At 39.6% G+C, this 23989-nt stretch overlaps 1 protein-coding gene across 1 annotated transcript in view; it reads right to left on the reverse strand.

The window, feature by feature from the left end:
• The window catches only part of CPNE4 (copine 4), a 767841-nt gene that overhangs the window by 681102 nt on the left and 62750 nt on the right, over positions 1-23989 (reverse strand). The window lies entirely within an intron of this gene.

Below are 23989 nucleotides of genomic sequence, written 5' to 3' on the forward strand. Positions count from 1 at the left end.
TTTTAGTAGAGATGGGGTTTCGCCATGTTGGCCAGGCTGGTCTCAAACTCCTGGCCTCAAGTGATCCACCTGCCTCAGCCTACCAAAGTGCTGGGATTACAAGCGTGAGCCACCGCAACCGTCCCTGTATACTTTTTACCCACACAGCATAGCCACATTGCCTACAACACAGTGGGTGTTCAATAAATGCCTAAATGCTTGTTGACTGAATTTAAAATAATGAAAGACCTGCAGTTTATATGCATAAAATCATAAACTCTACTGGGATCACTACCACATTTCTAAATTGCCAAATCCACCAGAATATAAGTCCCCCATGATGATTTTATCCTTCCACAGAATTCTTCTTGACGGCCATTTAAACACATTTTCCTCTGAATGAGGTTGGCAGCAATGGAACAAAAGATAAGCTAAATCACTGGTTCTCAAACTTTTGTGTATCAGAATTACCAGAAAAACTTGTTTGAACAAAGCCCAGATTTTTGGGTCCCTCTCTCAGAACCTAATTTGGAAGCACTGAGTTGGTGCCCAGGAGTCTTTTGTAAAAAGTCAGTTTCTCCAAGTGATTCTGGTGTAGTTGATTTTTCTCATGATTTGGGAAATACTGCCTTTACCCTTCAAGATGCTTACATGGTGTCCTGAACCTTCCTTCCCACTTCCCCTACTGAAGGCTCATGGATGATCATTCATACTGAGTGTCTCGCATTTTTAACTGTCTCAGCCCAGATCCAAGATTTCAAATGCAACCGATTGTACTGCTACAGAGAGGGAAATGGCCGCTGGCCTTGGGAAGTGGCTGGGTTCTGCCCCAGAATACTAAGAGTTTATGGAGGAGTTTATGGAGAGTTTAATGGAGGAGATTTAGTGAGACAGGCTCAGTCCCCTATGAATTTATGACTCAGAACATCTTTTTCTGTCTTGAAAGTGGTTTGCAAAGCAGAACAGTGTCTTTGAAATGTTATCTTCCATAACAAAGAGATGAGCATGCATCTATTTAAGACTGTTGTTATAGAAACTACCTATTTTAAGTGCATAATAAAGAAACACGACATACTCCACTGAAATGAACAAGCTCTTACTAGTACTTGGGAAGTCTTGTTTGTTTTAAATGCACATCTCGGCTGACTGGGCATTCAGATGTGTTTGTCTCTCACCATGGAGACTGAGCAATGGCTCCTCTCCTTGCTTCTAACATGCACCTTAGGGTTCCAGGATATCCCAAACCCTTTATTTCACAGGCTCTGTTTAAACACAAGAGACACTAAGTTAAGCAACTCTTTTCCAGTAGCAAATGAGTTTTAAAGTATGAACGTATAAGTCTCTTATGTATCACATTATTCTGGTGAAAATAATTATGGACTTCCTTCTTTGCCCATCATATAAAGGAAAGAAAACCCTTACAAGTCTTCTCAGTGGAATCCTCAAGAGGTTACCTCCTTATGCCTAAACGGCTTGAGGCAGATTTTCTGCTGTGACCTCCTGCCAGAGCAGAAATGTTCCCCTTACTGCACACTTTCCCCTGTCCCTTCCCTCGTTCTACTGGCCCAGTATTTGGAAAGTGACACCAAAATCCCTGTTGGAAAAGATACTTTGGATTGGGCTGCTTTGTAGATCAGGTGTCTATGGCAAACTTTTGTTAAAGTGCCAGATAGTAAATACTTTAGGTATACCCATTCAACTCTGCCATTATTGTAAGAAAACAGCCATAATGAACACGGTTATGTCCCATAAAACCATATTTGCTAAAATACATGAAAGGCTGCATGTGGCCCTTGGGCCATAGCCTGCCAAACTCTGCCATAGCAGGTACTATTGTGTCGCTACCCAGAGTCTCTCTTCCAGGACTAAAGTAGTCATAGCTCTAGATGCTGGAAATAGTGGAGGCTGAAGGCTCTTAGCTGAGTACCTCTTAGCTGAAGAAAGCAACCTTGCCTAAGGTAAACTCTGTCTTCTCAAGGGCTATTCACATCCAGTGATTGGTTATGGGGGACTATCGGGGCCGAGTGCATTGGCCCAACCCAGCACAACTCTGAAAGGCCATCCCAGACCAGAGCTCCCTCTAGGTTGACTGAGACTTTTTTTTTTTTTCTCCATTTCAGTTCAACTTTCCTTTCTTCCCAGTCGTGCTTCCTTCATCCCACCCAGGGGTTGATCTGGAGAGCACTGGCTGTAAACTCTCTGTATTCAAATCTCAGAGTCTGCTTCCCAGAGAACCCAATCTTAGATAAGTACTACCCCTCTTCTTCCAATGCAGCTCCTCTTTAACCATGGCCCACTCTGATGGGCTTGCTTACCTCCTAGCTGGCCCCATCACTCTGCACGGGCCACTGTGCAGAGGGGCTGGCCAGCAGAATTTCTAGGTATTGTTCCTTCTGGAACACATTTTTATCATTTTGCTCAGGCCACAGCCACTGCCACTAGCATGGGTGCTGCTACTACTGCCCACTCTGGAGAGCTGCTCACAGGTAAGTTTCAAACAGTACCCTGTATAAAATGCAGACTCCAGGGCCTCACACCTACATAATGTGTTATGGTAGATCTAGGATGGAGCCTAGGAATCTATATATTTAACATGCATTAGCAAGCACCAGAGGTGATTCTAAAATTGGTGGTTTCTGAACCATTCATTTAGAAAGTTTGTACTATGCTAGCACATAGTAGCTACTCCATAAATGTCGATTCAAGAGATATTTCTAAGTACCTATCTTGCTAAGGTAGTTATAATCCAAAACACACACACACACACACACACACACACACACACATATATATATAGCAAATAAGTTAAGACCAGTTAAATCAGTATATGAATAATCTGAATTACACAGAGAACTTCAGAACTAAATCTTCCTTGAGGATAAGAGTCATTAATAATACCTAACTGAGATGAGAACAGGATTAGACCAGTTAAACTTGGGAAGAGGTTACCAGCTCACATAGAAATACTGGACTGGCATATAAGGTAAAGGCATGACAAAGCTGGATGCCAGACAGCAGGAATGACAGGGGCTGCAGCACACCCTCTCCAAAGGGGGCAACTGAAACTTTTATCCATCAATTGTGACATGTGAAAATGGGGAAACAGTATTGCCAGGTCATCGAACTTTCAAGAGTAGACTAAAACTGGATACTCACAATATAAAATCCATAGGTTTTTTAAACATTGGCTCATATTTACTGTTTCTTGAGTCTATAAACTCAGTTAGGCCCTCAGGTATTCTGTAGTAGCTAAATGTATTCTGAGGGCAGCAATTAGGGTAATTGCTCTATTTCTGAAAAAGAAATATTCCAGAATTCCCAAGGAGTGTGGTCAGAGGGGTCCTGGGGGCCATCTTTGCAGGAAAACACCATAAACATTCTGTAATGAGGCAGAAGGGAACATAAGCAGAAGTTTATAAGGAGAACCACAGTTCAAATCATATATAAACATTCCTGGAAAGAGAGTGCAGCAAGGGTCAGAAGGGAAATATGGCTGAAGATCAGACTCTGCATCAACCCTGGGGATGACCAGGGGCTCGGTTCAAAGCAGAGAAGGTGACTGCCTGAACAGAGGCCATCTCCAGAAGATGCAGAATAGGGGCTCAGCTTCACAGGTCACAGAGCTTAGGCTGATTAGAAGTCACTGTGGGAGTTGGGTTCAAAATCAAGTTACCCTGCCAGGGGGTAGGATGTACTTTTGAGATAGCAGAGGTCAGGGTATTACAGGCCCATCATATAGCCATAGGAGATATTATATTTTCCATCTCAGATAAATAAGCCAAGGGCCTGTTACAATCACTCTTATTTTTGTTTGTTTTATTCGGCAAGTCAGCAGTGATTGTATTCTAGAAGATAAATGTATATGAGAACTGACATCAAAACTGGCATATCTAAAGGTTAATAATTTTAAAAAATTAAACAACTTCCTTAAAAAATCTCACCTCCAATGATGGATATATTTCTTAATTTAAAGTTAGGAAAGGAAGGAGACCCAGATGTTAGATGTACTTCTACCACCACCAGACTATGTGACAGGTGCCCACCCTGGCTTACTCCTTCTGTAAAATAAGAAGTCGAAGGGGATCAACCCTCAGGTTCCTTTCAGCTTGAATAGTGGTCATGTAGACGTGAATATTTAGGCCTTGTTTGCTTGCAAGTAACAGAAAACATAACCCAACATGGTTTAAGCAAGAAGGGAATTTATTATCTTATATAATTTAAAATTCTGTGGCGGGGGGGGGCAATCAGATATGGATTAATCAGAGCTTCAAGGATGTTCCCAGAAACCTTTATTTATTGGCTCTGTCTTCTAAGTATTAACCCCAGCCTTAGCATTCACATGAGAGCAACATGCTGCAATAATGCAAAGATCTATATTCTCTTCAATTCAAGCCCAGTAGAAAGACTGCTTCTTTCCATCCCATGTCTCAGTGACAGTCCAAACATATATCATTGGCTTAGTAATGAACCTACGACCCAATCAAAGTTCATCTTTGTAGCTAGAAGGCATGCAATGAGTTGATTGGCTTAGGTAACATGTTTCTCTCTGAAGACGGAGAGTAAAATTTTACCAATAAAATTCCCAAAGAACTGGTACTTAAAGTGAGATAGATACTGAATGCCCAAAAGAAAGGCAAATAAAATCTGACCTTGTGACCTCATTAGATATAATATGTTATATACATAAATAAACTGCTTTTCCAAACATATCCCTTCTGATAAGCTCATCAGGTCATTCAAGGTATTACTATCATAAAGATGTCATAGAAGAAGCAATTACAGTAATCTATCTCATGTTGGTGTTTGGGTCATTGACAAAGCCCTTCACGTATTGAACAGACTCTACTTTGTTGTTTTTATCAGAAAACCTGCCTGTTTTACATACTGAAATCAAGAACTAATCCAAAGAAAATGAACCCCTGCTACTGCTTTGGACTCTTTTAGAAGAAAGTTACTCACATTCTCCTAATTGAGACTATTTCCTGTTGTTTTTCACCCTGGAAATGGCTTCACAGACCTCAAGAAAACCAGCTAATAAGCATGAACCTGATCCTACTCATTAGACATTGAAATGAGGAGATTTAAGGACACATAAGTTCTGGGGAGAAAATCAGACAGAAAATTATCTAATTATATTTCATAGTTAAGAGTCAATAGGGTAAAATTTAAGATAGAGATTTTTTTAATTAGTACCAGAATTCTCTGCTTGCATTCTTCATACTCCCCTAGTCGCTGGAGAAACTGCTCACTGTAGAATTGAGCCGGAGATTCCTAGGACCTCTTTGCCTTTGCACATCTGAAAATGAGGTCACTGGAAAGGCAGAAAAGTGCAGCCATATGCTGGCATCAGTCAGGTCTTTCCCCTTGATTCTGGCTGTTTCTTTAGAAAAGTTTTGGGGTTACACGATGAGTGATCTAGCAAAGCTGGCAATTAAGTGGATCGTGAACAGCAGGCAAGACTTCTTGGGCAACTCTCTATTTCAGCTTGCTTTAACACACTATCTGCAGTTATCCTATTATCCTATAAGAAGTAGTGATGGCACAAAACTTAGAAGATTCACAAAAAGGAAGAAATCTAGGCCGTATTTTGAGGTGGTGTCATTAAAATTTCAAATGCACAGAAATGCAGGAATGCTATTGTACAGATGATATGGGTTTCATTAGTGTAGAGTTGAATTCATAGTTCTACTAAGCCAGTAGGCCCTATCACAAAGCCAAATATGCTGACTATCCTTCCAAAGCACAAGCAATACACCAGTGTCTTATGTCTCAGTGATGGTTATCTTACTAATTTAACTGCCTTTTTTTGCAGTTAATCAAGTTGTAATATTTAATTCACTGCAATTTATTTTGCTATTGCTTTCCAACATCCTCTCTTTTGTAGAAAATTTAAAAGTAAATACAGAGCATTTGAAAACTAGGGGAAACTATTATGGGACATGTTCATCTCACAAGAACATCACAAGTTAATTTTTATCCTATCTGAAAAAGAAAAAGATAGAGAAAAAATGACATAAACCCAGGATCTGCAAATCCAACACTTTGTGCCACAGGTTCATAAGGAAGATACGCATAGGGGAAATCTCAGAAAAATGCATTTTCTTTACAATGCACTTTGGTGGGCTTAAAGCAGCAGTATGTTAGCTGCAAGAAATTATCATCCAAAGAAGCAAACTATGGTCCATGGGCCAAATCCTGTCCACTGTCTATTTTTATAAGTAACGTTTTAGTGGAACCCAACCACACTCATTCATTTAAGTATTATCCATGGCTGGCTTCACGCTACAACAACAGAGATAAGGAGTTGTAATAGAGATTGTATGACCTACAAAGCCTAAAATATTTACTATTCTGGCCCTGGAAAAACAGAAAAAGTTCTTCCAACCTATGTCCCAAAGGCTAGAAGCAAGTGGCTTTTATGGTCTCCTTATCTTAGTTAGCATCTGGGTTTTATCACACCAATGAGAAGAGTAAGAAGGAAAGAGAAACCCAAGAACACGTGTGTCCAGGAGGAAAATTGAACATACATTTCCCCTCGAGACCTCTGGCAGAGCAGGACAAGGTTGCCCACTCTAGGCCTTCCAAAGGCAGAAGACTCCTTTCAGTGAGGCGACAGCTCCATTACAGCCCTCATAAGAGAAAGTGATGCACTTGATAAACTTACAAAGAAAACATACCCCAGTGACTAGCAGGCATGGTAATTCATTAGATTACTTTATTGTCACACCTCATAGTCCCATTCTTACATGCCTCACAGCTGGGTACATTCTTTGCCTCAGATTATGTGCATTTTCCACTTAATACTGTTCATTGTAGCCATGTCTTAAAGAATGAATATAATTTGATATAGATATAATTTGATATAGCTATATTAACAGCTTTGTGCATGAAGATAAAATGTGGAGTAATCTCAAAATTTTCAACTTTCCCCTCTTCACACCCCAAACTATTCTTCCTAACCTGTGACCCAATAGCTATCTGCCTTGAAAGCCATTATGTTAGCAATCCTTCTTCTCAGAATGAACTTCTGTGGGTCTGCTGCATTGGGATGATGGTGGGGGAAGAGAGGGTCATTTACTCTTCCCATAGGGGCTAACTCTAGTTATATCTCTACCTGCTTTGGTAGGATGTGTTGTTCTGAAAAATAAGGGTCCAGCGGGAAACGCCTTTCCCTCTATGACCATCTTAATGATTTGCCATGTACTTAGCACATTAAAGTCTTTAAGAAATAACATAATAGAGAAGTTTGTTTAACTTTGTTTAACCCAGCATAAAACTTCATGGCCTACAGCAAACATTTGTTCTAACACTTACAAATCTGCTGGTTACTATAATTTGGCTGCTCTAGGCTGGGTTCTGCTGGGCACCTCTGCTTCAGGCTGAAAGTTGGTTGGGCTTGACTTTGAGCTATCAGTTGGCCTCAGGTCAGCTTCTGGGGCCCAGCCAGCCTAAAGTGGCAGCAACTACACAGAGGAAATTCTTGCACAGGCATATTTCAAGCCTCTGTTCATGTCAGACCTGCTAACATCCCATTGACCAAGGCAAGACATATGGCCAAGCGAACATATCCCACCCACCACAAGCCCATGGCATTAGCTTAGGTATGTGATTCAACCACTCTCTGACAACTCATTGGCTTTCTGGCATTTCTTTTATCCCATCTTAACCCCACCAATATTCCAACTAACATCTCCAGCAGCTCCCAACTTTTTTGGACCACAGGACTTTCTTCTGACTAATATTTACCAAAACTAGTTCTATGGAACATATTTAATGTTCTTCTATACACAACTGGCTGTATGCATTCCTGTGGAATGAGGCTCGATTTTCAAACACAAGATTCTTTACAGTGTAAGAGAAAAAGGGGAAAAAATCTCTCAGACACCATACTTTCTAAACATTTATGTTCTTCATCTGTAGAATACTACTGGAAAGAACCTGAAATTGCAAGACTGGCCTCACACTGAATTTGAAAATTTTTCCAAGACTATGCCAGGGAATGACATAGAAATTCTTTGCAGATGACGTATCCTCATTTTGGGTTTGCAAAGCCATGTCTTTGTCTCTTACAGCTGTCAGGTGATCTTTACTGACTCATTAAGATATATTTACTTCAGTAATTGTCCAACTTTCCTCCCAAACAGCAGTAATTTCAGGAATCCAGCCTGGGAGCCTGAGCTGGGTTATGGGTGGAAGATGTTGGCTTATTTATCACCTGTTTGGTTCTCAATTTCAAAGAGATACAAGAGGTAGCATCTGGGGTGAAACCAAATGAAAAAGGCAAGCGATCAGTGATGTCAGCTGAATAGGTTGATGAGATTGGCAAAAAAACAAGAACCAGATACGAATACATCTAAGGCACAGCAGCTGGGTCCAGGACTGGGGAGGCAGGGGTGGTTGTATTGCCTCAAGAGAGTTTGGTAGATCCTATAGCCACTCGACTTTACTGAGGAGTGAAAAGAATCTTGGATCAGTCTGGACAAGTTATGAGTTACCAGGTGGAACTTCAGGACACCACAAGTTAGACTTAACAATCATTTTATAGTTAATATAAGGGTTTTTAGAATATTCTAAAACATGTTTCAGAAAACACAAGTTATGTGGTATGCTAATGGATATTACATGAAACAGGATTCCATGGTCAAATGAGTTTTGGAAACTGTTAAATAAGGTTAGAAGGATTCTTCACAGGACTTTGGAACATCCTTATAATGATAATGTTTACTGCAAGTCTTCAAGAGGAATATATAATTTACAGCATTTTCCAAACCAATTTGATTATGAAATCTCCCTTTTTAGAGCATTTTGGTGAAATACACTTTAAGATGCGTGGATATAATGACACAAATCAATTTGCTTTCTACTAACAAACTGCACAGTATCAGCATAACCATATATAACTCTTTTATAGCTTATATACATAAGCTAAAAAAGAAAAAAGTATGACAAATTATATTGTGAGCAACTTAACCATTTTATTCATCTCTCATTATTTTCTTCTCTTTTTTCAAAATAAGAATATTTTAATATAAAAGTAATTTTCTCTTTTGCATTTCCACATACTGAACTTCCCGTAGTCTACCAGAAACATCTATTTCCCTTGAGAAGGTTAATGATTATTACAGCAATTATGCAAGAAGAAAAACAGTTAATATTCAGCTTCAAAATTCCAAAATAGGATTTTGTAGCAACTTAATGGTTTATAAAAGCAAGCTTTTTCAAGAGAAAAAATATTTCCTAAATCTTTTTAACTCTCATTAACTTACTGAGGCCTAAGCCTAAGTCACATATAGGTCACCTGGGGATTTTGTTTAAAAACGCAAATTCTGATCCATCTCAGGCCAGGTGGAGCCTGCATTTCTAATAAGCTTCCAGGTGCTACCGTTGCTGTTGGCCCATGGACCACATGTTGAGCCAGGATACACCTTAGGGAAGCTACTCCTTGTATATTTATTTGATGGCTCACCATGAGGCTTGCTGCCCTAGGCAGAAAGAATATAAAATGTAGAGAAGATAGAAAGCCCAAAAGTTGTTCACTTTCAAACTGAGGGATGGTATAATTAACAAAGGAGGTAGAGGAAGGCAAGATCTATCTCAGTCTCACCTCTGTGGCTTAGAGTCCCAGAGATTAGAGTTATAGTAAAAGGGAGCTGAAGGAATTTCCAAAAAGGAAAAGACTTCTGTTCAGCTTGTGGTTGCCAACAAGAAAAATACTCCTCAATCTGCCCTTGCACCAGGGTGAGCACTTGGCCTCAAATCAAATTTGATGAGAAACAATTAGGCAGAGAAAAGGCCTCAGTCAACTCTCCAAAGCTGCCTTCTGGTCCCATGAGTGGGACTAGAAGCTTCCCAAAGCTCTTGAAAATCAGTCTGGAAAGTTTCGCAGAAGTGATCACAATGGAGGAGTCCCAGCCAGACTTCATGGTTACCCATGGCATAGCAAGAACCAAGGTGGGGGCTAAGTTAACAGGGAAACCTGGTGCAATAAGAGCAGCCAGATCACGGGAGTAGAGAAGCAGAAAACATCAATGGCAGACATCAGTGGAACACCCCTCTGACAGAACTAGTTGTCCTTGGAGTTCTCCAAGCCGAGGAACAACCCAGCTCAGCTCTTCTGCCAGAGAGATCACAGTGATTCCAGAAAACAATCCACAGTTCAAGAATGTCACCCCACCACCACCAACAACCAGCCAAGGTCACATAAGCCACACCCTCTAATGCACCCACCACCACTTTGAAGAGGCACAAGGGGTGAGGACAAGAAGAGAGTGGATAATCTATTCAAAAGAAAATAAGCATAAACCTATAGGTACTGTTTAAACTATTGACCTGCACTCACTAAAGCTGTGTTCACCTGTGATTTGATTTGTTAATTACTTTTAATAACTCTCTGCCATTTGGAGGCCATCAAGTGGTTCATTTCTTTTCATCTAAGTTATCCTTCTTGTTTCATGTAGCTTCAAAAAACTGACCTTAACCTTTTTTTTAAACCTTCTTCAAATAATTTTCTATGGATGTCCTGAGACATTGAGGAATGTCTTAGAAGGAAATACCTTCTTGAAAGAATGCATATCCCAATATTGGGCATTAAATGATTAAATAACCATCCCTGAGTTTCCTCTAAACAAGTTGTCAGGAAGAAATATAGAGGTGTTGTCCAAGAACCATCCTGGCATCCTTGTTACTGCCCAATGAGGAATGTGCTGTCATGTTAGATCTCAAATAGGAAGTGATTGAACCCACCAAAGGGATTCACCAAAAGCCTTTAAAACATCCTTCCCAAACCAACAGCAGAAAGAGACACACAAATTACTGCAAGACATCTATGACTATACACATACATACAACACAGTATCCTGAATCCTGAAGTTATAGCAATGCTCCTTAGCTAAAAGCACCTCAAGGAGAGGAGAAGAGGATTTCTCAGAATCTCTGTGATGTGCCCCTTGGGGATGGGTAATATGTCCTTTCCTACTTCACCCCAACCCTATCTCCATTTCTATAAGAATCGCCACCACAGAGAGCCACTGCTACAAATGGAAAAGAGGTTAGTCTTTCAAATTGCTCAGACCAAAAATAACAGTAATAATAATAACGTTGAGAAACATTCTACACTGGAGAAACAAGAGCTGCTGTGTCACCAACCTGAATACAAGGTAGTGCTTTAAAACAGGGGCCCCCTGTTTTAAAGGTACAGTAACATTTCATGGCCTGTTAGGAGCCAGGCAGCACAGCAGGAGGTGAGTGGTGAGTGAGGGAGCATCCATGCCTGAGCTCCTGTCAGATCAGCAGCAGCCCTAGATTCTCACAGGAGCACAAACCCTGTTTTGAACTGCACATGCGAGGGATCTAGGTTGTACACTCCTTATGAGAATCTACTGCCTCAGAAACCATCCCCACCCCTACCTTCCGTGGAAAAACTATTCTACAAAACTGGTCCCTGGTGTCTTAAAGGTTGGGGACTGCTGCTTCAAAGAGTTGTATTGGAAGGGCATGACAACTTTTATAAAAAATTGAAAAGTGGGAGTTGAACAATCAGAACACATGGATACAGGGAGGGGAACATCACACACCAGGGCCTTTCATGGGGTTGTGGGGTAGGGAAGGGATAGCACTAGGAAAAATACCTGATGTAGATGATGGGTTGATGGATGCAGCAAACCACCATGGCACATGTATACCTATGTAACAAACCTGCATGCTCTGCACATGTATCCCAGAACTTAAAGTATAATAAAAATAAATTTCTTAATTTAAAAAAATTGAAAAGGACATATTCTAGACAAATGCATAAGCAAAGGCCAAACATGATCTGTCAATTATTTAGAGAGATGGGATATACAAAGAAAGTCTACCCAGAGTCATAACTAATTTCTAGACCACAATTACAGTGATAATCACCAGCCCATTAGTGGGTAGAAGATGTATCACTTGTGTCCTTCATTGTATAACTGCATAGTTAACTGTACTTGGTTCTCATTACAGCATTCTCAGAAAAACCTTTTATCATCTTTTATATATCCAGACAGGAACTGACTACATTCTATCTATTCAGAGTCAAGATTATGGTGCCCCAGCTGGAAGGAATCAGGCACTATATCTTCCCTAGCAAACTATCTAATTGGAAGCTACCTATGTCAGATGCAAGTGGCATCAATACTTACTTCCTCAAGTAAATGATACACTGCTGTTGTTTAAAGAAGCTTAACTCTGTTGCTTCAGAACTTGTTGGAAACCATCCAAACAAAACCAAGTTTATCAAAGGTCAAACTAACGTCTTTATGCCCCAGCCCACAGCATACTCAAGGCACTCTGGAAACAGATGAGTGACCTCCTCACAAGCCTGCAAACAGACTGAGCTTTTCTCCCTTACCTCACTGAGTATCCTCCATGCCTGAGTCATACTCATCCATTAAGGATCATCACATTCCACTTCCTTAAAGAAGTCCTCCTTGGCCACTCAAAGCTTCGTTGGTCTCCCCTTTCACTGAAACTTTTTGAGCAAGTATTGATTACACTATAATTGCAGTATTTAATCATATACTGTCTTGTTTGTTTTTAATACTAAGGCATTTTCTGAAAATAATTTGAAAATCTCACTACCAAAGGGTTTTTCAAATAAGGGACTGGGTTCCAGGTTTTTAAATAATATGGTTATGGTTTTAATTTATGGTTCTTTGTCAGAAGCCCGACTGTTTCCTGATCTTACCAGGACAATTACCCCTTAGAACAATGCGAATCAGGATAACTACCTCTGAAGAAGCTGGTACTCCCTGGCAGCCCATTAGCTATCCCATTCTGACACACTCACCACTTACCCCCGCTCCTCACTTGCCAGCTTGCATTCCTGACTCCAGCTTCACTCTTCCACTCACTGGCCCAGACATTGCCTTTTCTCATGGGGGTAGGTAACTGCCTCTGCTTCAGGCTCAGCTCTCCTCATTTAAGGCTAAGTTTCAGCCTGCCCAAATTGGGTGTGTCCCCAGCAGACACTCCTAGGGTAGCCAGCTCTTGGCTGCTATTCTAACCTCCTCCTTACTGATAACCTTGGTTCACCTGGCTGCTATTCTAACCTCCTCCTTATTGACAACCTTGGTTCACCTGGCTACTAATCTAACATCCTCCTTACTGATAACCTTGGTTCACCTGGCATCTACGGCCATTTGGCAGCTCTCTGCTGTCCCCTCCTGGCAATTTGTGGCATGATGTCATATCGCTCAAGGAATTCAGCCAGCTGTCTTAACTCTAGTTAAATCGTGTGGATTTGTTATTTCAGGTGACAAATGGTTGCTTAATATCACATGAGAGGAGATGTTTTAAGTTTAACTACTGTTTCTTTAGTCTCCACTTGCCTATCCCACATTCAGCGACTCACAAGCAGCTAGCCCTGCCTTTATTAGATACTAGTAGATCTAAAAGTTTCTCCTAAAAAGCCAGTTATCTATACCAGACTGATATACACATATCCATGTATATAATAAAAGGAAATGGGAAATGTAACTCTACGTGAGGCACTGAAAGTCATTATACTACTCTCTTTTTCTGATTCCTAATCCATATAATAATAAAGGTTAGGTCTGATGGTATACAATGATAATAATCAAAGATGAGTTTATATGAGAATTGTGTGATAAGCATGTTATAAGTTAAAATTCCTAGGTGTTACCCCTAGAAACTAATTTTCCAGGTGGGTCCCAGAGTTCTACATGTTTTTTTACGTGGGGATGGGGGAAAGAGTCTCACTATGTGGCCCAGGCTGGAGTGCAATGACACAATCTGAGCGCACTGCAACCTCTGTCTCCCAGGTTCAAGCGATTCTCCTGCCTCAGCCTCACTGAGTAGCTGGGATTCCAGAAGCACATCATCACGCTTGGCTAATTTTTGCATTTTTATTAGAGATGAGGTTTCACCATGTTGGCCAGGCTGGTCTTGAACTCCTGACTTCATGACCCATCCACCTCAGCCTCCCAAAGTGCTGGGATTACAGGCGTAAGCTGCCGCACCCGACCAAGATCTACATTTTTAACCAGCACCAGGTAATTCTAATGCAAGTGGTCCATGATTAACATTAGTCTACTAGCCATCCTCTGTTCTATTATTCTATTTCTTGATTCAGCCAAAACTACACACTCTGAGGTTTAGCAGTGGAGTAACAGCCTGACAAGGACCTGGGGTAAAAACAAGCTTCTATAAATAAGCATCTTTTATAAGCACAATAATTATGAAGGATTCTCTACTTGCTGTGCAATGATTGCAGTGCCCAAAATATGCCTAACACTATCATCTGATGTAAGAGAGAGTGTTGTAATAACTCTCTCCTCCATAATTTGTCACACTGGAACTTGCCATACACAGAGATGAGAAATAACTGAGTCAGCAAATATTTTAGCTCTCAGCAGACAAGTAACTGCTGTTTAGAATACACTGTGGTGTCCTTTGTTAGACCCAGAGACATGAAATTGGGGAGGTCCATGGTTTTCTTAATTGTTATTTGCTTAGCCAAATGACTTGTCAGACTAGGCATCCTAATATTGTTGGAGTAAAGACCAAAAAAGAAGATACTTCAGCCAGCTTCACAGCTGCTAAACATGTAGTTTCACTGCATTTCAAATGTAGTGCTTGGTTAGCAATGTTTCTCAAACTTTAAGGTGCATTTGGATCAATAGGGCTCTTGTTAAAACACAAATTCTGATTTGGCAAGTCTAGGGTGGAGGTTGAGACTGCAATTTCAACAAGTTCATGGGTGACCCTAGGGCTGCTAGTCCACAGAACATATTTAGAGTAGCAAAGCTTTCTTTAGGTTTCTGCTGTAAAGGCAGGCTGCTTACCTTGTAATCCTGATGTTGCCACTTATTAACCATCCAATTTGGGGCAAGTTGTACTTTGAGACTTAGGGTTTTTTTTTATGTGTAAAACGGTATATCTTTCAAAGGGCTATTGTGAAATTTAAAGAAGGAATGGCTGTAAAACTCCTAGCAAGTGAAAAACTTCTCATAAATGTTTATTCTTTTTGCTATATGACCACACAACTTCATGTGACACCAGTAGCAGATTATGATCACTGTTTTCCAATATTATTCCCATCCTCCTTCCTGGATCATCTTCCACCTTGTGTCTACAGTCTTCACAGCCCCGAACGATCTTCTCTTATTGGCACAATAGGAGAAAGAGAAGGCAATGTGATGAAAGCAGAAAGAGAGATTTGAAAATACTATGCTGCTGGCTTTAAAGATGGAGGAAAGGGCCACAAGCTAAGAAATTAAGCTCTAGAAGCTGGAAAAGACAAAAAGAATCCTCCCCCAGAGTCTCCAGAGAGACTGTGGCCCTGCCAACACCTTGCCTTTAGCCTAGTGAAAATGACGTGGGGTTTTTGGACTCCAGAATTATGAGAGAAAAATACAGGTTATTATTTAACTTTGACTCGTCACTATATTTTTTCTATTTTTCTATTTCTGGGCCCCACCTAGACTGCCCTTTTTTATTCACCCCACTAAAATACAAATTCCATAAGGATAATGGCCCTGTCTATGTTATTACCTGCTCTACCTTAGTGGCTAGAACAGCACCTGGCACATAGCAGGTGCTCAATAGGAAGTTGTTGAATGAACACATTATAGCCACCTTCTCATCAACCCCTGACTTCAAGAGTCTGAGTCCAATTCTTTAAGCTCAGCATTATTCTTGTTAACCCAAAACTCACACTAGAGATGCAGCTGGATTCCAAGAGTGATTACAAGATCAGTAAATACAGGCAAGACCATTTCTGATTTGCCACTAGCAAAAAAACATGAAGGAAAAGTGACCTCTTGCTCTTAAAAGCAGCAAATCGTTATTGGAAATAAGGAAGAAATGAATAGTTATTGATCATAGATGAGGAAACTAAATCTAAGAGAGCACAGAATAAGGATTCTTCTATTCTTCTTCAGGTTTGCAGTTTTTACTATATAAATGGTTCCTCTCACATGTACTCCCTGAACTACCAACAACACATCACCAAGAAAGGTGTGGAAATACAAATTCTCCAGCCCTGCCAAGACCTACTAACCAGAAACTCTGGGGGTGAGGCTAAGAATCTGTGTTTTAATAAGCCCTCCAAGCCAGGTGCGGTGGCTTACACCTGTAATCCCAGCACTTTGGGAGGCCAAGGAGGGAAGATTACTTGAGGCCAGGAGTTTGAGACCAGCCTGGCCAACATAGCAAAACCCCATCTCTACAAAAATAAAAAAATTAAAAAAATTAGCCAGAGTGGTGTTGTGATCCTGTGGTCCCAGCTACTTGAGAGGCTGAGATGGAAGGATCACCTGAGCCCAGGCGGTCGAGACTGACGTGAGCTAAGATCATATCTCTGCACTCTAGGCAGGGTGATGGGAGTGAGAGGCTGCAAAAAAAAAAAAAAAAGTCTTTCAGGCAATTCTGTGCACATTAAACTTTGAAAACAAACATACTCTACCAGGGTACTTTCAGCATCTTCAAACCTACTTTCAGAAAAGTTCAAATAGTTAATTCTCAGAACCCACTAATTACTCTGGAAAGTTTAGACTGAGCCTAAGAAGATAAAAAGATTAGTTTCTTTCATAGGATGGAAGTTTGAGAGAAAGCCCAAACTGGTGGTCCTGGTCCCATCCCCATCCCCCTCTTCCATGCCCTACCTCGTCTCCAACCCCTCATTTCCCTTTCCCTTCCCACCCCAGCCTCCATGGAGGACTCAGCATAATACCGAACAGATACCTTAAGGTCTGAACAGGCTACCAGAGTTAAGGGAGATCACAAACCGCAGGAACACTCCGAGAAGAAAAAGGCAAGGGATATTATCTTATGAGGGGAGAGAATACTTTTATATGTACTAGTTTATGAAGGGAAATAGAGGTGAAACATGAAAGCTTGGCAACAGAAGAGATAGATGTTATGGTTGAATGTTTGTGTTCCCCCAATTTCATATATTAAAATCTAATCCCCTGAGTGGTGGTATTAAGAGGTAGGGCCTTTGGGAGGTGACTGGGTCTTTAGGGTAGAGCCCTAATCAATAGGATTAATGCCATTATGAAAGAGGCCTGGAGGAACTTGTTTGCCCCTTCCACCTGTGAGGACTCAGATAGAAGACACCATCTAGAAGAATGGGCCATCACCAAATCTGCTAGCACCTTGATCTTAAACTTCCCAGCCTCCAGAACTCTGAGCAATAATTTTCCATTGTTTATAAGTTTATAAGGTATTTTATTATAACATCCCAAAGAGACAAAGACAATATACTTTAGAACAGAAAAGGAAATATAAAATTTAAGGAAACATAGTGTCTAAGAGTGACACAAAATTTGGGATTTTCATTAAAATATTCCTGCAAAATAAAGGTAGTAGAGAGAATATATCAAATAAGATAAACAAAATGTTGGCAAATGTTCAAGCAGGGTAATAAACATTTATTACAATTCTTTCCACATTTGTGTGCAGTTGAAATTTTTTCATAATAAAAAGTTTTGTGGCCAGGCGTGGTGGCTCACACCTATAATTCCAGCACTTTGGGAGGCCAAGGTGGGCGGATCACTTGAGGTCAGGAGTTTGAGACCACCTTGGCCAACATGGTGAAACCCCATCTCTACTATAAATACAAAAATCAGCTGGACATGGTGGTGTGCACCTGTAGTCCCAGCTACTCTGGAGGCTGAGGCAGAAGAATCACTTGAACCAGGGAGGTGGAGGCTGCAGTGAGCCCAGATCACACCACTGAACTCCAGCCTTGGCAATAAAGTGAGACCCTGTCTCACTTTCTATGATAAACATATATATACATAAAATATATAAAAATATGTCATATATTTATATATTTTAACTAATTATATATAATCATTTTATGTATAACATATTTTTCACTAACAAAACAACATGAAGAAAAAGTGACCTCCTCAGGCATATGTATATAATATCTATTGTACAGAAAATGTATATATAATACATATATAATATATACATTGTATATATTATATATAGTATATATTATGTATAATATATAATACATATATTATAATGCATAATACATATATACATTTTATATATTGTACAGAAAATGTATATATAATACATATATAATATATATGTATTATATATACACATTGTGTATATTATATATTATACACATTGTGTATATTATATATTATGTGTATATTATATATTATATATTATGTGTATATTATATATTATATATAATGTGTATATAATATATTGTGTATATAATATACACATTGTGTATATTATATATTATGTATACATATAATATATACTTTGCATATATTATATATTATGTATATGTATAATATATACATTGTATATATTATATATTATGTATATATTATATATGTATTATATATACATTTTCTGTACAATATATAAAATGTATATATAAAATACATATACATAATATATACATATATAAAATGACTATATACAGTATAGTCATAGTGCTTAAATGAGAGGTAAGAAAGAACATGTGAATACTTCATCCTGCTAAGGGCATTTGTTGAAACAAGGAAGAGGCATATGTTCCAAGAACTTATAATGCAAATATCCTATGGTCTTACCACATTATTAATAACTGCAGTTTGTATCACCTATAGGTTCCAGGATGCTAAGAAGATAACCCATTGTCCCTAGAAAAGAAAAATCCCCATAATCTCACATTTAGCATTGCCATGTAATATTTAAGTGGGATATACTTATATTTTTAAAGTATTCATTTTCTAAAATTTAAATTTAATTGGGTGTTCTGTATTTTTGTTTGCTAAATATGGCACCCCTACCTATATCCTATTATCCAACCAAAATTTGACATCGTGGTCACAGGTTGATCCAAGCATATTTTCTGACTCAATTCATGTTGCTTCCTATCTTCTCTCTCTCTCTCCTCTTCCTTCCCAAAATATTTTCACTTTCCTTTCCTTTCCCGGTGTCTGTATCTTGTTAATTTCCTCCATACTAAATCTACTTAACTCACACAAATCAATGGAATATTTTCTCAAAATGATACCAGTTGGTAATAAACCTGGATTCAAAACAAATAAGTAAAGTTGACAGCTCACTGGTGTTAGCATTTTCTGAATAACTGCATATCTTTCCAGTACCAGAAATCCAGAAGTCAAGAATTTAGAAAGATTGAGGAAGAAAAGCAAACGAACAGAAAAGAGCGACCCAGTCCAGCCCTAAATCTTCTCACCTCTTGTCAGAGAGAGAAATATTTTTAGTTTAGCTGTTCACACCTTGAGAAGGGAATCTAGATAATTAGTCATTTTTTAAAAAACAATTTTTATTTTGTAAAAGGGACATTAAAAAGAAGTCAGGAGAATCAAGAGTAAGAGATATTAATGTACAGAGCCCTTTTGCTAACATTTTTTGAAAACAAAAGATTTCACAAGTGTTCTTAATTAGTCCTCAACCTCTGTAGGTGGTGGGTGGCATAACTTATTATCAGAGATTTACAAAGACAGGAACATGCTCAGCAGGGTGAAGGGACTAAATGGAATTCTGATATTAAGGTTTAGAGTGTAGGAAAACTGAGCTTTGGAGCTAAGCATAGGACTCGGGCCTTATTGGACCTCTGTAATTACTGGAGCAGCTTGGTGTCAGAATGCATCAGCTGGGGATCTTTTGTTTGCAAGTCACAGAAAACATGAAAAACAAGGAATTTACTGGGTCTCACAATTGAAAAGTCCAGGAGTGACTTGCTCTAGGGGCTGAAACCACCTCACCAGGTCTTGGGTATTTTTCTCTCTGTCTCTCATCTGTAACATCCTCTGCACTGGCAGCTCTACCTACAGAACAGACTGCCTTTATGGTTTTCAGTTGATTACAAAAGCTCCAGCTTTGCTTGCTTTCAAGTTCAAGGCCTGCAGAAAGTAAACAGACAAAAGAAAAGATCCCTTTCCCAAAAAAATCAGATAAAGCCTCTTTGAGAAGCATTGGCTGCGCTTGAATTGTCACTCTGTTTCCTAATCAATTACTGAAGAAAGAGAAATGCAGTTGTCTGATTGGCTTAGGGCCCTGATCCAAGTATGAACCATCCAAAAGCATATGGCCTGAAACAGGGTAAACTCAAGTGACTCCTCAAACTCCTCTAGTGCACTTGCTTTGTAATCAAACTTCTGGATTTTGAGAAGTGGCGCAACCAACTGGAATTTCTTAGAGCACCAGAGTTCTAAGCTTCCTTCTAGCCTTTTCTCAGGTAGGTCAACCTACTTCCTATATGTAAGGAGAAAAATACTCTTTGGACTCCCTTCAGAAGAGTCAGTACCTGTGATATCAGCTCCCAGTCCTCAGAAAAATACTCAGAAATGAGCCAGCATAAGAAGGCTAAAGGAAAGACTGGTGATATCAAGAAATAACACATCCAAAGTATACCATGAGCATTCTTCAAACCCAGCCTGCAATGTACTGCTGGGAGCCCTGACTGAGGACTCAGTTTCCTCTCTGCAATTCTGCTCTATAATGACTAGTTACACCAACGTGTGAATCCAATGATTGTATAGAAAATACAATTTTTTTAATCCATCCAGGATCTATCTCCCTCTTCTTCTGATAAAAAAAAAAAATCCTGCCTTTCCTTAGATAACTACCAACTCCCAATCTTAGTGGTTTGGATGAGGTGGAACCAACTCTCCTAGTCCAGAAATATGCAAAGATTGAAGGTCCAGCTGAATAGAGAATTTCATTTTCAATGCTATAATGACTGGTTCAGAAATAGGCCAGTGAGACTTAATCACAGGACTTTTGCTGGAACTATCCAGAAGAAAAATTTCCTTTTGTCCTAGGTTTGCCAAGAACGCAGTGAGTAAACTTGACCATCTTGCCACCACATATAGGGAATCTTCCTGAAAACAATCTTAACGTAGAGAAAACAGATCCAAGAGGAGAGAAACAGATTCCTGATAACATGACTTGGATAGATGGATCCAGCCATGTTTAAAGCCAATACAAAGCCTAGATTTGCCAGTTAAGTTAATTTTTTTCTAAAACCAGTTTGAGTTGGGTTTCTCTTATGTGCAATGGAAAAAGACACAACCAGGGCCACTGTTAGCCTATTCACACCTATAAAAGAATTAGAAGAAAAAAAAAAAAGTTTAGGGGTTTAAGGCTCAGCAAATTGATGGAACATTTGTGCTATCAACCTGAAATAATCAAAAGGATCAGAATCCATTTTTAAAGAGTTTATTCAAGTGAAAAGCTGGTAATGGTCATCTGGTAAACACAGACTCCAGAGAAATGAGGTCAGTGCTCTGCAGTTAAAAGTTAGGGTTTTGCTTACATAGAAACAAAACAAAGAAATATAACAGGATTGCATTTCTTATACGAGGCTGGTTTATGAGTTGCAACAATTGAATTAGTGACAGTTTGTTTTCTTTTCCATACAGCTTGTTTTTATTTCCTTTTCAATAAAATAAAAAAGTATACTTAACATTTTGTCTTAGACAATGTGATAACCATGAGGTATTTGTATGAGAGGTAAGAGGAAAGCTAATCTGTAATGAAGATCAACAGTAAGAGGGAAGGGGTCTGCCCTGGTGCCCTGTAGCTAGTTACAACATTTTACAAAACAAGATAGGTAAGGAAGAAGGCTAATCTATAATCGGAGAAACAAAGGTTAAAGCTGTCTGGGTTACAGCTGCCTATCATGTGACTCAGGCCCCATAATCACATTTCTCTAAGACTCAAAATAATTTAAAGTTCCAACAGTTTCGATTTTTATTTATTTTCACTGTTCTCATTAGAAAAAGGTTCCCTTTCCTCTAGGCACATGCAACCCCAACCAGGGAGTTCTGTGGCTTACAGAGTGGGAGCTGGATTTTAGCCACTACTGACCCTCAGCTGGACAGCTTTGTGTAATGCTCTAACTGGATACATTCATGTGGCAGCCAGAGCCTGGTTAGCATACAAAAAACTCAAACTTATTAATTCAAATTATTATCTTATTGACAAAGGCATTTGTTGTTAGGACATGTCACATTCACCAAGTTAAAAACAGGCAATAAGGGAATGACCAAATGTACCTGTTGTCAATCCCTACAGTAAGTACTCAATAAATGGCTGAATTTTCTAATTAATATAAGGTCCTTTCAATATCAATTCAACCTGGATTAAGTACTGAAAAAGATTAAAAGGGCTATTTGTCTGGTGTAGAGTACAGAATACCTGGACAAAGACGAAGGTCAGCCTCTAGAATTTGCCAGAAATGAGCCAGCAAAGTGCAGCATCTTAATAACTGAGTGACAACTGGCAGGAAGCTTTCTCCAAAGACTAACTATGGTGTTTTGAAAATACGCCTGTAAATTATTTGACACTCATCCCTTCAAAAGGTGGGGACTAATTTCTGTCCCTTTGAGTATAGACTACCCTTAATGACTTGATTCTAACAAATAAATTGTGACAGAAATCATGGTTTATGATTTCAGGGACTACATCCTAAAAAGCATGTCTTACTCTCTCTTCAGTCACTCACTGTAGGGGAAGCTAGATGCCATGTCACGAGGACACCCAAGCAGTCCTATGGGGACATATAGATGGCAAAGAGCTGGGTCTTATTGCCAATAGCCAGCATTAGCTTTTCAACCACATGAGTGAGCCACCCTGGAGGCAGTACATCCATCCCCAGCCATGTCTTCATCCCTTCAATAGCTTGACTGCAACCTCATGAGAGACCTCAAGCCACAATCACCTAGCAAAGCTGTTTCTGAATGTCAGATTCTCTGAAATTGTGAGATAATAAGTGTTTATTGCTGCTTTAAGCCAGTAAGTTTGGGGAGTAATTTTAATGCAGAAATACATCATTAATATACTGACTAAAGAGCAAGACTCCAGCTACTAAGAGTAACGAAAGAGCCAGGCAGAACTCTAGCTCCAGAAGAAATGGGGCACTGAGCTAGGAACGAAGGCAGGAACTCCAGATAGAAATTGGGCTAAAGTCAAAGCAAGAACTACACATTTGACTGAGTCCTAGCAGCAGAGGTTCTTCTATTTCTCCCATGCTGTAGAGCCCAGGGCAGAACTGAGCCTGGAAGTTGGGCTGGTAATGGGCAAATCCTGCTGCAGGAGTTGGAACCCAGTAGAAATATGGGCTTCCTGGTCCAGCTCCAGAAAGACTGAAGTCCCAGGATATAAACTGCACCAAAATAAATTGAAGCAAGCATGCAGATACCAAGGAGCAAGCCAAAATCACATTATATGTCAGAACCAACATCTTAGAATGAGGCTAAAGACAAGCTATCAAAATCAGAGCTGGAGAGCAATGCATAGTTGAGACAAAACAAATAGTAAGAGCTCAGAATGAAAGCTAGGAGAGGGGGGAATCTAAATTAGGCAGGACTCCAGGAGCTGGCTATGCGAGGAGTGACTGGGTAGGTCTGGTTAAAGTTTCAAGATAGATCAGCGTTTCTCAAACTTTAATGTGCATCCAGTATCACCTGGAGGGCTTTTAAAAACACATCTTACTGGGGGCCACGCCCAGAGTTTCTATTCAGCAGCTCTTGAGCAGAAACTGATAATTAGTATTTCTAACCGGTTCCAAGGTGATGCTGATTCTGCTAATCCACTTTGAGAAGCACTGAGCTAGATTATAGTAGGATTTGGGTAGAAAGGCTGGGATCATTCACAGGTATGGGACCAAGTTTGTCACAACAGGAAGAATGTGTAAAGGAGGTATCTTTGAGCAGAGAACCATGCATGTCCCCTGAATCTAACTAGACATCTGCGTGTCTTGTCCCTACACCCCCCTTAATATTTCTTAGGCCCCACTCTCTCCTACTCCTTTCACCGTTGAAAAAGACGTCACTGTAAAATAAGAATTGTTATCACTTACAGGGCAATTACTATGTGCCATGTACTCTATTGACATGTTATTTAGTAAAGGGAATATTATTATCCCCAATGTACAAATAAGAAGAATGCAAAGCCCAGTAAAGTTACTTAGCTGACCTCAGATCATTTCAGGGAGCTGGAATAAAACTATAAAGACTTCCTAATTGTGTTACAG

This window comes from Pongo abelii, chromosome 2 (genome assembly GCF_028885655.2).
Source record: "Pongo abelii isolate AG06213 chromosome 2, NHGRI_mPonAbe1-v2.0_pri, whole genome shotgun sequence".
Classification (NCBI taxonomy): Eukaryota; Metazoa; Chordata; class Mammalia; order Primates; family Hominidae; genus Pongo; species Pongo abelii.